Raw genomic sequence first — 12545 nt, 5'->3', positions numbered from 1 at the left:
ACTCGTCAGCACTACCAAGCCGACCAATCACAGAGCTTGCGCTACGCGTCGTTGCGACGTGTAGTTACATTTTTTGAGAGGTGCCACGGCGAAGGGCTATGCGTCAGCGCCGTAGCATACGCCGACGTTTGACGCAGAAGTATAAATCAGTCTTCAGACAGGCTCGGGGACGAGCAGAGCACACACATCTAACGCCATCTTAATGTGAGCGCTTTATTGGTCAAATACATGCACATTTGTGTCAGAGCGCGGTGTTCAGTGATTATTCATATTAACCCTCGTTTGTGTGAAAAACAAACAAGTTGAGAATCAAAAGACACGTGAAAGAGAAACCATATCAGAGCTGCACTATTCTTAAAGTGACAGCGTTTCTTTTATCTTTGCTATGATGACAGCACATCATATTTTACCAGATATTTTTCAAGATACTAGTATTCAGCTTAAAGTGACATTCAAATGCTTAATAGGGGTAAATAGGCAAATCATTGTATAACAGGAGTTTCTTCTGCAGACGATCAAAAATATATATTGCTCAAGGGGCCTAATAATATTGAACTATTAAAATAGGTTTCAAAATATTTAAACCTGCTTTTATTCTAGCCGAAATAAAACAAATAAGCCTTTCTTCAGAAGAGAAAATAGTGTAGGAAATACTGTGAACAATTCCTCTGTTAAACATCATTTGGGAAATATTGATATATAAAAATAAATTAACTGAAGGGCGAATAATTTTGACTTCAACTGATAATCGATTTGAGTAATCGTGATTACAATTATGACCAAAATAATCATCATTATGATTTTTCCCATAATCGAGCAGCCCTATAAATAAGATTTTTTATTTCCTTTTTATTGTTTTTAGGGCAGCAGTATCTCTAGCAGAGATGATTTCCAAGGATGCCGTTTTAAATTGTAAAAATAATCAGTGTTTTTGAAACTAATGAAGACAGCATAAGCAGCTGCTCATCGAACTACACTACCCACAATACACTTCGCTATGGACTACAACTCCCATAAACAGTCTTAAAGCAGTCACTTTTTTTTTTATAAATGAAAGCTCTAATCTGTTAACATGAACGCCGAAAAAAACGCAGCTGCTTACGCTTGCGGTGTGAAACAGGCTTTAGATTGGTATTAACCTAATTGTAGACCTCCAAAACAAAATTAGGAACCTTTTAAAATTGTAATATGCCCACAGATTGATCATTCAGAATAAATTCTGGACTGTTCCACGGAAAATTATAATTCTCAGTTTTGATACCACGCTGATCCATTTCCTTTTTATTTTGCCTGGGAGAAACACTGGGGCTACTAAAGAGATCTCATTTGTGATTTTTTTTTTTTCCTGTTCTGCCAGATAAGCCTCACAGTAGACTGGACCAGCGGTGGGCTTGAGTGTCTGCTTGTGTTGAGATTACCCTCTAATGACACTTCAAATCCCCCTCCATGAGCCCGAGGTGATGTAATACCAAAACAAAGCTCAGATCCGAACACCTGCTGATTTTCGTTTTTCACAACTTAAGAGCTGCTTTCTTCTTCGATAAACTGCAGCGCCGCGTGTAGGTTATGAGATCTGTTTGTTGCCACATACTTGACAATATTTATCAAAACCAAAACTGTTCAAGATTCTGTCGTCAGCTCCCTTGTGGTTTGCTTGGCATTTGTTGAGAAAGTTTGGGCCATATGGGGGATTTACATGCGCTTTCTATTGTTTTCATTAGCATACGGACCATATGGGTTTTGACACATTAGCAGATATTTGATGGCCAGCATATTAGTGTGGAAAACACAGAGGTGATGACTAGTGAGAAAAAAAAACAGTCTGTTCGTCTTGCGTACGTGTGTCGGCTTATCTAACTTCCTCATACTTGATTAATTTATGGGATCGATTCTGAAACTCTTCAAAGAGAAGTCAGTAGCTGTCTCCATTTGCTGTACATTTAATCTAAATGCAGTCAAGGAAAAACACTTCAGATATTAAAACAGATTATTTGGGATTTGTCTTATGGTGTTGAGCACAAATGGCGGCTTCCTAAATTTCTTTCTCAGATTGCACTCACAATTAATTGCATTAATTACATTGGAAAAAACGTAATTATAAATATATAAATGTATTATTGGAAAAAAATATTATTATTATTATTATTTAAAAACCATTTAAATAATCATAGTAGTTATTAGTATTGCTTAATTATTAATAAATAAATAAATTCATGTTTATTTATTTAATAATAATAATAACACTGGTTAATATTACTTGTTATTTATAATGTTATTTTTACATGTATATAATAATAATACTATAATTATTGTTTTTATTACTATTTGAATGAAAATATTTAAGAAATAATAACTTATTATTATTAAAATAAATATTTAAATAATATCAGTTATTATTATTTATTAATACATTAATATATATTTAACTAAATTCATATTTATGTACTTAATAAAAATAATAAAAATAATAATAGTTATTACTTAAATATTTATTTTTTTATATTTTAATATTTATTTATTTTTTTATTGTTGTAAAATTTTATTATTTTTTATTAATATTAAAATCATATATGTATGTGTTTAATAAAATTTTGATAGTTATGATTACTTACATATTTATTTGTAAAATAAAAAAAACAACAATACTTATTATAATAATTATTATTATTTATATTACTTATAAAACAAATATTTTAGAAATATTATTTATAATAATGACCATAATTGTTGTTGTTGTTATTATTATTATTTATATTTATTAAATATGAGTTTAGTTAAATAACTTATTTATAATATTAATATTGTTGTTGATGTGGTTGTTATTGATTATAGATCCAGAGTGGCGACCCCTAATAATCACCCCTTAGTAACAATAATATTCCTATTAATGATTAACAATATACTATTATTTATTGATCTGTGCAACTATTATAATTTCCATATCTTCTGCATTCAACAGCAATTTATTTAATGTACAGCAAGAAGCAATAATCTCAGTAATAATGGTGATCCATTGTGGTGATCTCGAACAAGAGCAGCCAAAAGTGATAATTTATTTCTATATTTTTTTCTGCAGTTATAATTTATTCATGTACAAATAAACATCGACTTTGATGAAAATGTCATTGTGTAGGTTATGTTCACACAGAGTAACTGCACAATATCGTGGTTGTTCAGAGCTGTAAGTTAAATGAGTGCTGAACAGTGTCATTAGCCATGCAAGTCACTTCCCATCATGCTTTTAGTTTGCACAGTTGTTAGAGCGTCTGGCTTTGGAAACTGCAACTCATTGTCATAAGAACATTTTGGCACATAAGCATGATTTAACTTCATGTCTGGCAAGATCACCAGTAATCAGCTATGCATAAAATTTACTTTTTTTGCATGAATCGGTCAGAAGCAGCTGTTAAGACAGGCAGTTTAATTAAAGAGCCATGTATGGGACACATTTTTAATGTAAAATCAGGTAAAATGTTTGTTTTGGGATCTCAAAACTGATTGCAAGTTGAACTCTTTATCCAAGGGTGGTGGAAACAACGGGGTGTTATTTTTTAATCATGATATAACATTATAAATGTCGTATGTTTTCATGTGTGAAACATTAAAGCTGCATAATTATTAGACAAAATCATTATTTAGGCCTAACAAATAAGATTTATTTATTCTAATTGCATACAAAATTTATATTTTGAATAAATACTTTAAAAATAACCAAACTAATAAACTTTGTGATTGATATTTTTTGCTAAACATAAATGAAAATGATAATAACAAAATGTTTGTAACATTATCATCAATACCTCCAGTGAGTTTTAAATGCATCTTATTGATTTATCTATTGTGTGAAGTGTGGAGCTGCTTATTTTTGTCCCTGAATATTAAGTAAACCAACCTCATAGAATTGAACTAATTGGATTTGACTTGTTCTTGGTATATTCATACCATATTCATATATTTTAACTGATTAAATTTAATAACATTTTTATTTTAACATATTTAGACTGATTTTTGGCAATCTGACAACATAAATTTGACAAAATAACTGAGTTAAAATGGTCATGATTCATTTCATGATTCGCACCATGTCCAAACTACATAATTCTTAATGACTACTACCAATTTTGTATTTAATCATTATTAATGATGTATTAGCACTGGAAGTAATAAACCCATTATATCTATTTTTTTAATAAAGAAATGGTTTTCACACAATAAAGAATCAAATATTATAAAATGCCCACAAGATAGATGCAATACTAGAAACTACAAAATTAAGGCCAACAATACATAGAATAAATATATTGAATTAATAAAATAGATGAATTGAGAGGAATAATAAAAAAAACGGTCACACTTTACAATAAGGTTTATTAGTTAATGTTAATAAATGCATTTACTAACATGAACAAACAATGAACAACACATTTACTACTGTATTTGTTCATGTTAGTTAATGAAAATACAGTAGTTCATTGTTAGTTCATGTTAACTTATGGTGCATTAACTAATGTTAACAAGCATGGACTTGGATGTTAATAATACATTAGTAAATGTTCAATTATGATTAATAAATGCTGTGCATGTGTTGTTCATGATTAGTTCATGTTAGTAAATGCATTAACTAATGAACCTTATTGTAAAGTGTTACCAAAAAAAATATATGTACTATATATTTTTTTCTCTTCTTGTTTTTTTTTTTCTTTTCCAAGATATCACACCGACTTTTTCAAAGCTTTAATGACAAATGGCTCAAATAAATATATAATGGGAAGTAAAACCTTTCCCAAATTAGAAAAGAGCAGCTTTAAAGGGTCACCGGTGTCCAGGTCTTTAGAGACCTCTGGCCCTGAACACAACATATTTCAAGGTGTCAGTGAGGCCAGTGAGGCAGTTCTCCTGTGTAAGCACAACCGCCATCAAGAGCCAGAGAGGCCAAAAGATTTCTGGGCTGCTGACTCCATGTGTTCTGCCTTAAGAGTCTTACTGCAGAAAGTGCATCTGAGGGAATACCATGCAGTGTCCTACTTTAAATGCCGGACGCTTCTTATTGTATGATGGGTACTGTATAAAATGCAGCTCCCATTAATCTGCTCACTTCCATCTTTTATGATGGATTTTGATCAATGCAAAGAAGTCTGCCACTCTTTATATCAATATCGCAACATTGAAATGAACCGCCAACTATTCTGGCATATATTTTACGCAGCGTATGCCCTTCCAGCAACTCAGTACTAGGAAACATCCATACATTCTCGCATTCACAAACTACGCCCAATTTAGTTCATCCAATTCCCCTATAGCGCATGTGTTTGGACTGTGGAAGAAACAGGATCACCCAGAGGAAACCAACACCAACATGGGGAGAACATGCAAACAAGTCCAGCCAGGACTCGAACCAGTAACCTTCTTGTTGTGAGGCGACAGTGCTAACCACTGAGCCACAGTGCTGGCACATAAATAACAACGAATATGCAATATAGATCTGAAAATTAACGTTACCTATGACACCAAGGAAGCACACTAGCATTTTAACAGAGCCAGTATGTTGTAAATCTGTTGTTGTCCAGCGAGCAGCTCATTAGATGAGTAATGAAGACTCTTCCGCTGTGTGTTCAGTGATTTTCTTCCAGGTTTCAGTCCCTGGTGTGACGGACTGGAGGAGATGGACACATCTCTTAATCACAGAGCGGTGGCCAAACAGAGGCTGCAGGAAGACAGACTCATTATCAACAAGCCCCCGTGTCCAGCGAGACCACCTCCAGAACCCGAGGGAATTGAGCAAACACCCGGCCTGATCCCTGCCTAGTTCACCGCCGGGACCAGATGAAGCCCTTTAGCTAATGAGACTCCCTCATGGTTAGCTGCGGTAAGATACTCTTAATCAAATACCAGGTAGATGATGGGCAGAGGGCAAATGCAATGTTTAGGAAAGCAGTGGCGTTGAGTGTTTGTCAAGATATAAACTGGCTTTCACGGTAAAATAAAATAATCTGTTAATTAAAAATTGTGATTTATGGGACTTTTCTATTTATTTACAGTCGTGAATTAAATAATGGGACTTTTATCTGTGTTCAGTGGCCATTTGATGTTGAAAATGAAACTTTAGCAGTTTAAGAAAGTGACTTTAATTGGTATTTTAGTAGTTCCAAACAATATGGTGTATACAAAGCTTAGAGAATTAAGTCTGTAAAATAACAACACATAGTACTGGCAGTTTATTGCTAAGCTTTTGTACTGTAATTTGTTAACAAAAGTACGAATACCTCACTTTAAACTATTAAAAATGTCAATTAAAGTCACTTTTTGCAGAGTTGTCAACTGTAAAAGCTGTTGAAGGACAAATCAAGGTTCCATAATGCAGTTTTAAAGCAGAAATAATTAAAAAGATATAGAATTTTATAGAATAGAGTACCATGTTTATAAGAGACATATTTGATATGCTGAAGCCTAGTCCAGTTAATTTTAAGACTTAAAATTAATATTTGATAAAGTGACATATACTATATCGAAGTTGTTGTTTTATGTATTCAAGCTTCTTTGTCTTAAAATGTTTTAACTTTAACTCCAAACTCTTCATTTCTTATATGCAGAATCATGGATATGATAATTATCAGTCACGCACACCACCTAGGCACCAGTTACACCAGTTTCAGTGTTGACGCAGGCACATTTACATTCAATTAGAGCAATCTCAATTTGATTTTAAGCAGGTTTTTTTGCCATGAAAACTTACGCAACATGTCTAACCCAAGGCACTTTGCTCAAAATGAGTTTAACAAACTCCGCATTGTAGAGTAAGTTTTGGATTGACAAAACCAAACAAATCTGAGCTGGTCTGACGCTTGATATAGGCTTTCTCTGTTAACTCTGGGTTTAACCCAGAGTTTGTCGTTAATGCTAGAATATTTCTTATTCTGGGAATGTCACTTTTGGCTTAGCTTAGCATAATGAATTTAATTGTGTTTGACCATTATCATTTCCTTCAAAAAATTCAAAAGAGTATTGATAATTATCCGCTTTAAAGTACTAATATGCCACAATGAGAGTTCACTACATGACTAAAGTCTTGTCGCCTTTCCAAGTTTTAGGAACAACAATTAATAACTTATCTTCTAATATCTTGATACCTCAGGCTGTTGATGTTGCCATCCACTCTGCAGATCACTCGCACACCCCCATACTGAATGTAACCCCATTAACTGGTTTCTGTGAGAGTCTTGGCTCCATGCGGGTTCAGATAGGTCTTCTGTAGTATTTGTAAAGTTTGGGATGCAGTTCAACAGATGATTCATTGGAAAAAATCTACCTTCACATTTCCAAATGATCAACTTAAAGTCAAGTTATTATTTGTTGCTTTTACAACTGGGATCGACAACAAGACTTTTGTCAGGTAGTGTATTGTTCCTAGTAATATTGGCCTAGAAAATAGTCATTTTACATTTGCCGTTGATGTTAATACACAATATAACTACTGAAGACTCAAGCTTTAAATAGGACAGTTATTGAAATTTAAATTTTTTATTTAGTTTTAATTTTATTTTATTTTTTTACATTTTTGAACGAAATGCTAATGACTGAGCCAAAATTAACCCAGTGAGAACAACATATCATCTGAACGTATTCAAAAACGATTCAAGTCAACTGTTTAACTCTAAGAGACTTATAAAATGAGACTTTTTACCCCTAAAAAAGTTGGAGCGTTCCTTTAAAATCTTAAAGTTTCTTTATAATCTGCATATTAATCAGGGAAAACTTTCTTTCTTAGACAACAGACCCATCTCTCATTAACAACAAAACCCCTTTAACATGTGCAGATAAAAACAAAATGCACCTGTGAGAACATGTGAAAAACTCTCGAGAACCGGCAGCAATCTCCACTTTACACCTGAACAACTTGGATGTGCCTTAATATGTCAGTGTTGAAGGCAGCCACACGTGTGTCGGAGTAAGGTTTTGTGTTTAATTGTTCCCCCGGTGTTCACTCTACAGGATGCATTCACTTGCCGTCTCAAAGGGGTCTGAGCAAAACGAGACTGTAGGCGTTTCCTGGCTCGATGGCATGATGTATCGCAGTGTGTCCCAACAAGGTAAATCTTCTGCTCTCCTACTGCGCATACTGATGACACTTGATTGAACCCCCCAAATGTTTAAAGGCATTAATAATCTTGGCTTGGTGACATTTCCTTTTCAAACTCTGGCAATCTGAAGTGTGATTAATTAAAATGTGTGGCACTTACCACCAAGGGATTAATTTAGGTGATTCAACTGTGTGAATAGTTTTTTGTGACTGTGTGAAAGCAATGTTTCAACATCACACCTTCCTTTGTGAAAGCTCGGACTGACGTCAGGCTGAAGCCCACCATTCTGTCCTGCATCTTAAAGTGAATCCAAAACTTTTTTAAGTGATACTTAGGCTGGTTGATAAAACAGAAATGTCATGTCACTATATAATCATCTCATATCCTGATATTGGAACAGTCTTATGCAAAAGTTTGGCCACCATTGATAATTTTAATAATTCACCCTTCGCTAAGCCACACTTGAAAACCGCCATTCACCAATCATGGTTTAGCACGTGTGGCTGTCAAGCTTTTGATCGAGGGAAACAAGCCAAGGCGTTGTGCATATGGATTAAGCCAGGCATGTCCAAACTCGGTCCTGGAGGGCCGGTGTCCTGCAAAGTTTAGTTACAATCCCAATCTGACACACCTGGGCTAGCTAATCAAGCTCTTACTAGGCTTTCTAGAAACATCCTTGCAGGTGTGTTGAGGCAAGTTGGAGCTAAAATCTGCAGGACACCCGCCCTCCAGGACCGAGTTTGGACACCCCTGGATTATGCAAATCTGACACCAGGTATCCTAAAAGTTTGGACAGGTTGATGGAATTTTTTCCCTTTTCAAAATCTTAAACCCAAGAGGAGAAATGTCTGCATGGATCAAGCTCTGTGAGCGGCGCTAAAGTAGCGGAGTTAAGTTTTGTTTTCGATATTCCTGACATTCAGTGATGATGGCAATAACTCACACACCTCTTACCCTAAACAGATCTAAACTATGTTTCCTACAAAAATACAAAGCAGGTTATGTTTCCCAGCTGTCTTTTTCTTTTTTTTTTGCTCGATATTATGAGCACTGCTCCGTTTAAGCCTTCGCCATAGTAGTCATACGAATAGCAATCATATTTCCATCTGTTTTAAGCTACGAAAATGTTTAATTTCATATCAACAAAACTGAGACGGAATTCCAAACTGAGCCCTTGCGATCAATATACTTCACCTCGAGCTGTTTTTCAGGAATTTATATGCCTCATGTCCATGACAGAGCTACAATTCCCCGATGTTTTCGTCTGTCTTTTGGAGATTTAGTCTTTGTTGATGGCGTTATAGCGGGTTAGTGTCTGCTTTTAAATTTGGTGTCTGATTACTATTTGCTGGGTGGCGCAGTAGGTAGTGCTGTCGCCTCACCGGAAGAAGGTTGCTGGGTCTCTGGTTCGAACCTCGGCTCAGTTGGCGTTTCTGTGTGGAGTTTGCATGTTCTCCCTGCGTTTGCGTGGGTTTCCTCCGGGTGCTCCGGTTTCCCCCACAGTCCAAAGACATGTGGTACAGGTGAATTGGGTAGGCTAAATTGTCCATAGTGTATGAGTGTGTGTGTGGGTTGCGGCTGGAAGGGCATTCGCTGTGTAAAAATGTGCTGGATAAGTTGGCAGTTAATTCTGCTGTGGTGACCCCGGATGAATAAAGGGACTAAGCCGACAAGAAGAAATTAATTAATATTCGCTGGTAGGGAAATCTATTTGTTCATGTTCACTGATATTTATACTTTGATTTGCATTTAAATGTATTTATTTATTTCTCTTAACTGCAAATTAGAATAGAAACAGTATAAAAAGCACATAAACATGCTGACAGTTATAGGTACTGTACATTGTTATGGGTCAATGTTACTAATATCCGGCACAAATCTATCAATGTCCCCTTTCTGGCTGTTCTTTCTGTGATTGAATTATGTAGAAGCACTGTCCATGTGTGTTTCCTCTCTGGTTAGTAAGGAGCGGGGGGCTCTACAATTCAGTGCTGTTTTGGCAGAAAGCATTGAACTAACGGCATGTTTTTGAAAGGGTACTTTTGACGTCTTTTGTGCTCATTTTTAGAGTTTTAAAATGCTACTAATCTAAACAAAATGTGCACTTTTGATATACAATTCAAGTATTCCTGAATATATTTTGCTCTTCATTTCAGTTAAAGAGTGTTCAAAAATAACATCTGTTTCTCCAAGAGCTCAGAGACGAGATCTAGCTCCATTCTTGCGAGACACCTCAAGCTGCTGCTATCAGTAGAAGTCGCTGGAGAACTATTACGTTTGATAGAATGATTACAGTTTCTGTGGTTTCCATCGCTGTTAACAATTCCAGCACTTCAGATTTGAGACGATATGCAGCACTTGTAATGTTAGAAATGTATACAAATTTTGGGGCAGTTGTGGCCTAATCGTTGGAGAGTTGGACTTGTAATCGAATGATTGCAGGTTTGCTTGTGTGTGTGTGTGTGTGTACACTTGGATGGGTTAAAATCAGAGGATTATTTTGACTGTGGGTAAATGCAGTCCAACATTGGACATCTTGAGGAATATCACTGTTTGAGGAACAATTTCGACTTTGGGTGAAACCATAGTTGACAAGGCTACAGGTAACTACAGGTGATGTTGTTGTCTTTGCTAAACTATATCATCTCCATTGTGGTAAGATAGAGGGAAAACACTAACACAGATGTACACTGAACACACTTTTTCCCGGAGGGTGATTTATTTACAGCGTATTGAGTGGTACAGTCTAGGTGCAGTGGATGTCTTCTGGCCACGAAGAGTGCAGGTGCTCGGGGGAAAGAGTGAAGTTGTACAGGGTGTGAAGGTGCAGGCGCTGATCAGCTGCTGGATTCTGCCATGAGAGAGGGAAACTGATATTAGCTGGGGAGACATTTGAAAGAAATGTTTTGCGCAAACTGGAGACTGAGGACTGGGGGGACAGACCAAAATGGGAGATGGGTCTGAAATACGGGAGACTCCCAGGAAAAACGGGAGTGTTGGCAGGTATGGTTTGAGGAGCAGTTTCGATTATAGGTGAAACCATACTTGACAAGGCTTTACTTTTTAAAAGCGAAACTACAAGCGATAATGTTGTCTTTTCTAAACTAAATTCTCTCTATATATACATTTGCTATATGTACTTAATTCCAAAGATGTTTGTTTTTACGGTAATTTAGTCCAACAATGGAATATCACTGTTTGAGGACCAATGTTGGTATGGTAAAACCGTACTTGACAAGGCTTACTTTACTTTTTTATTTAAAAGTGAAAGTACATGCGATGTTGTTGTATTTGCTAAACTAAATTATTTCCATATATACACTTAATTCCAAAGTGGTTCAGGTTTACGCTAATGCAGTCCAACATTGGAAGTCTGGACGAATATCACTGTTTGAGGACGAGTTTCGACTATCGGTAAAACTATACTTGACAAGGCTTACTTTACTTTTTTAATTAAAAGCAAAACTACATATTAATGTTGTTGTCTTTGCTAAACTAGATTATCTTTATATATATATACACTTAATTCCAAAGTTGTTAAGGTTTACGTCAATGCTGTCCAGCATTGGACATAGTGAGGAATATCACTGTTTGAGAACCAATTTCAAGAATGAGTAAAAAACATAGATCCTGTTGTCTCTGCTAAACTATATCTTGCAATTTACACTTCCTATATACACTTAATTCCAAAGCTGTTCAAGTTTATGGCATTGGAAAACTTGTGGAATATCAATGTTTGTGCATACAAGCTTAAAACTTGGACAAAATATATAATTTATTTCGTAACCCACAAAAAGGAACCATGATTAATCCTATGGCGAATCGTCTACCAGCTGATAAATTGCATTTCTGAAGGAAAGTTTACCTTTGGAGAAAGGCGGATGTTGAATTTAGCCTCATCAATTCACTAATAACTTTTCCCAAGGGGTCGCATAAATCTTTCTTGGGCAGGATGGGAAATGTATATTCAAGCACAATTGCCGCCAAGTTGCATATATTCCAGGAATAGAAGATTACCAGTCAACTTTATGATGTCCCGTATGTATAATCTGACTGTTGCTGCACGCTCTAGAATTGCTTCAGAGTTAAGCTTTGGTGAGTTTTGCTGAGTGGAGCCCCTTCCTGATGCAAGTTATCGTTAGTTTGCAGAGGAAACGTATTGCGCGGCTTCACTCGGTTCTGTTTGACTGCAGCAGCAAATGTCATTTTGGATGATGCAGCACAATAACTTTGCATGCTAATTCAGAAAAGCATGTCTCTGAAATATGAAGACGACCCATCAAAGTAGTTTTAATCACTCGCAGAGGCCAAGGATGAATTAGTTTGTGTGTGTTTGTCCTTGTCCTTTTGCCATGGGTTTTCACACTGCACTTATTTTCTCTTCTCAAATGCCTTAAGTAAAGCTGATAAAAAGAGTGAGAATATGATTATTATTCAGAGTGAACATAGAAACTGATTTTGAAGTTG

At 35.6% G+C, this 12545-nt stretch overlaps 1 protein-coding gene and 1 long non-coding RNA gene across 8 annotated transcripts in view; one reads left to right on the top strand and one right to left on the bottom strand.

The window, feature by feature from the left end:
* The window catches only part of adarb2 (adenosine deaminase RNA specific B2 (inactive)), a 619893-nt gene that overhangs the window by 324347 nt on the left and 283001 nt on the right, over positions 1–12545 (top strand). For 5 of the 7 annotated variants that reach the window (XM_087309035.1, XM_087309033.1, XM_087309036.1 and 2 more), the window contains 2 exons: positions 5617–5866; positions 7990–8087. The gene's annotated coding sequence lies outside the window, so the exon portion shown is untranslated. Of the gene's footprint in view, positions 1–1357; positions 1458–5616; positions 5867–7989; positions 8088–12545 lie in introns of all 7 variants that reach the window. The other 2 variants (XM_087309038.1, XM_087309037.1) reach the window with 1 other exon arrangement.
* The window catches only part of LOC137489203 (uncharacterized), a 146914-nt gene continuing 145152 nt past the window's right edge, over positions 10784–12545 (bottom strand). Inside the window, exon 5 of the long non-coding RNA XR_015524693.2 lies at positions 10784–10929. This is a non-coding gene — a long non-coding RNA (uncharacterized LOC137489203). The remainder of the gene's footprint in view (positions 10930–12545) is intronic.

This window comes from Danio rerio, chromosome 24, assembly GCF_052040795.2.
Source record: "Danio rerio strain M-AB ecotype USA chromosome 24, GRCz13ab, whole genome shotgun sequence".
NCBI classification, from domain to species: domain Eukaryota; kingdom Metazoa; phylum Chordata; class Actinopteri; order Cypriniformes; family Danionidae; genus Danio; species Danio rerio.
This window is presented reverse-complemented; position numbering and strand designations above follow the sequence as displayed.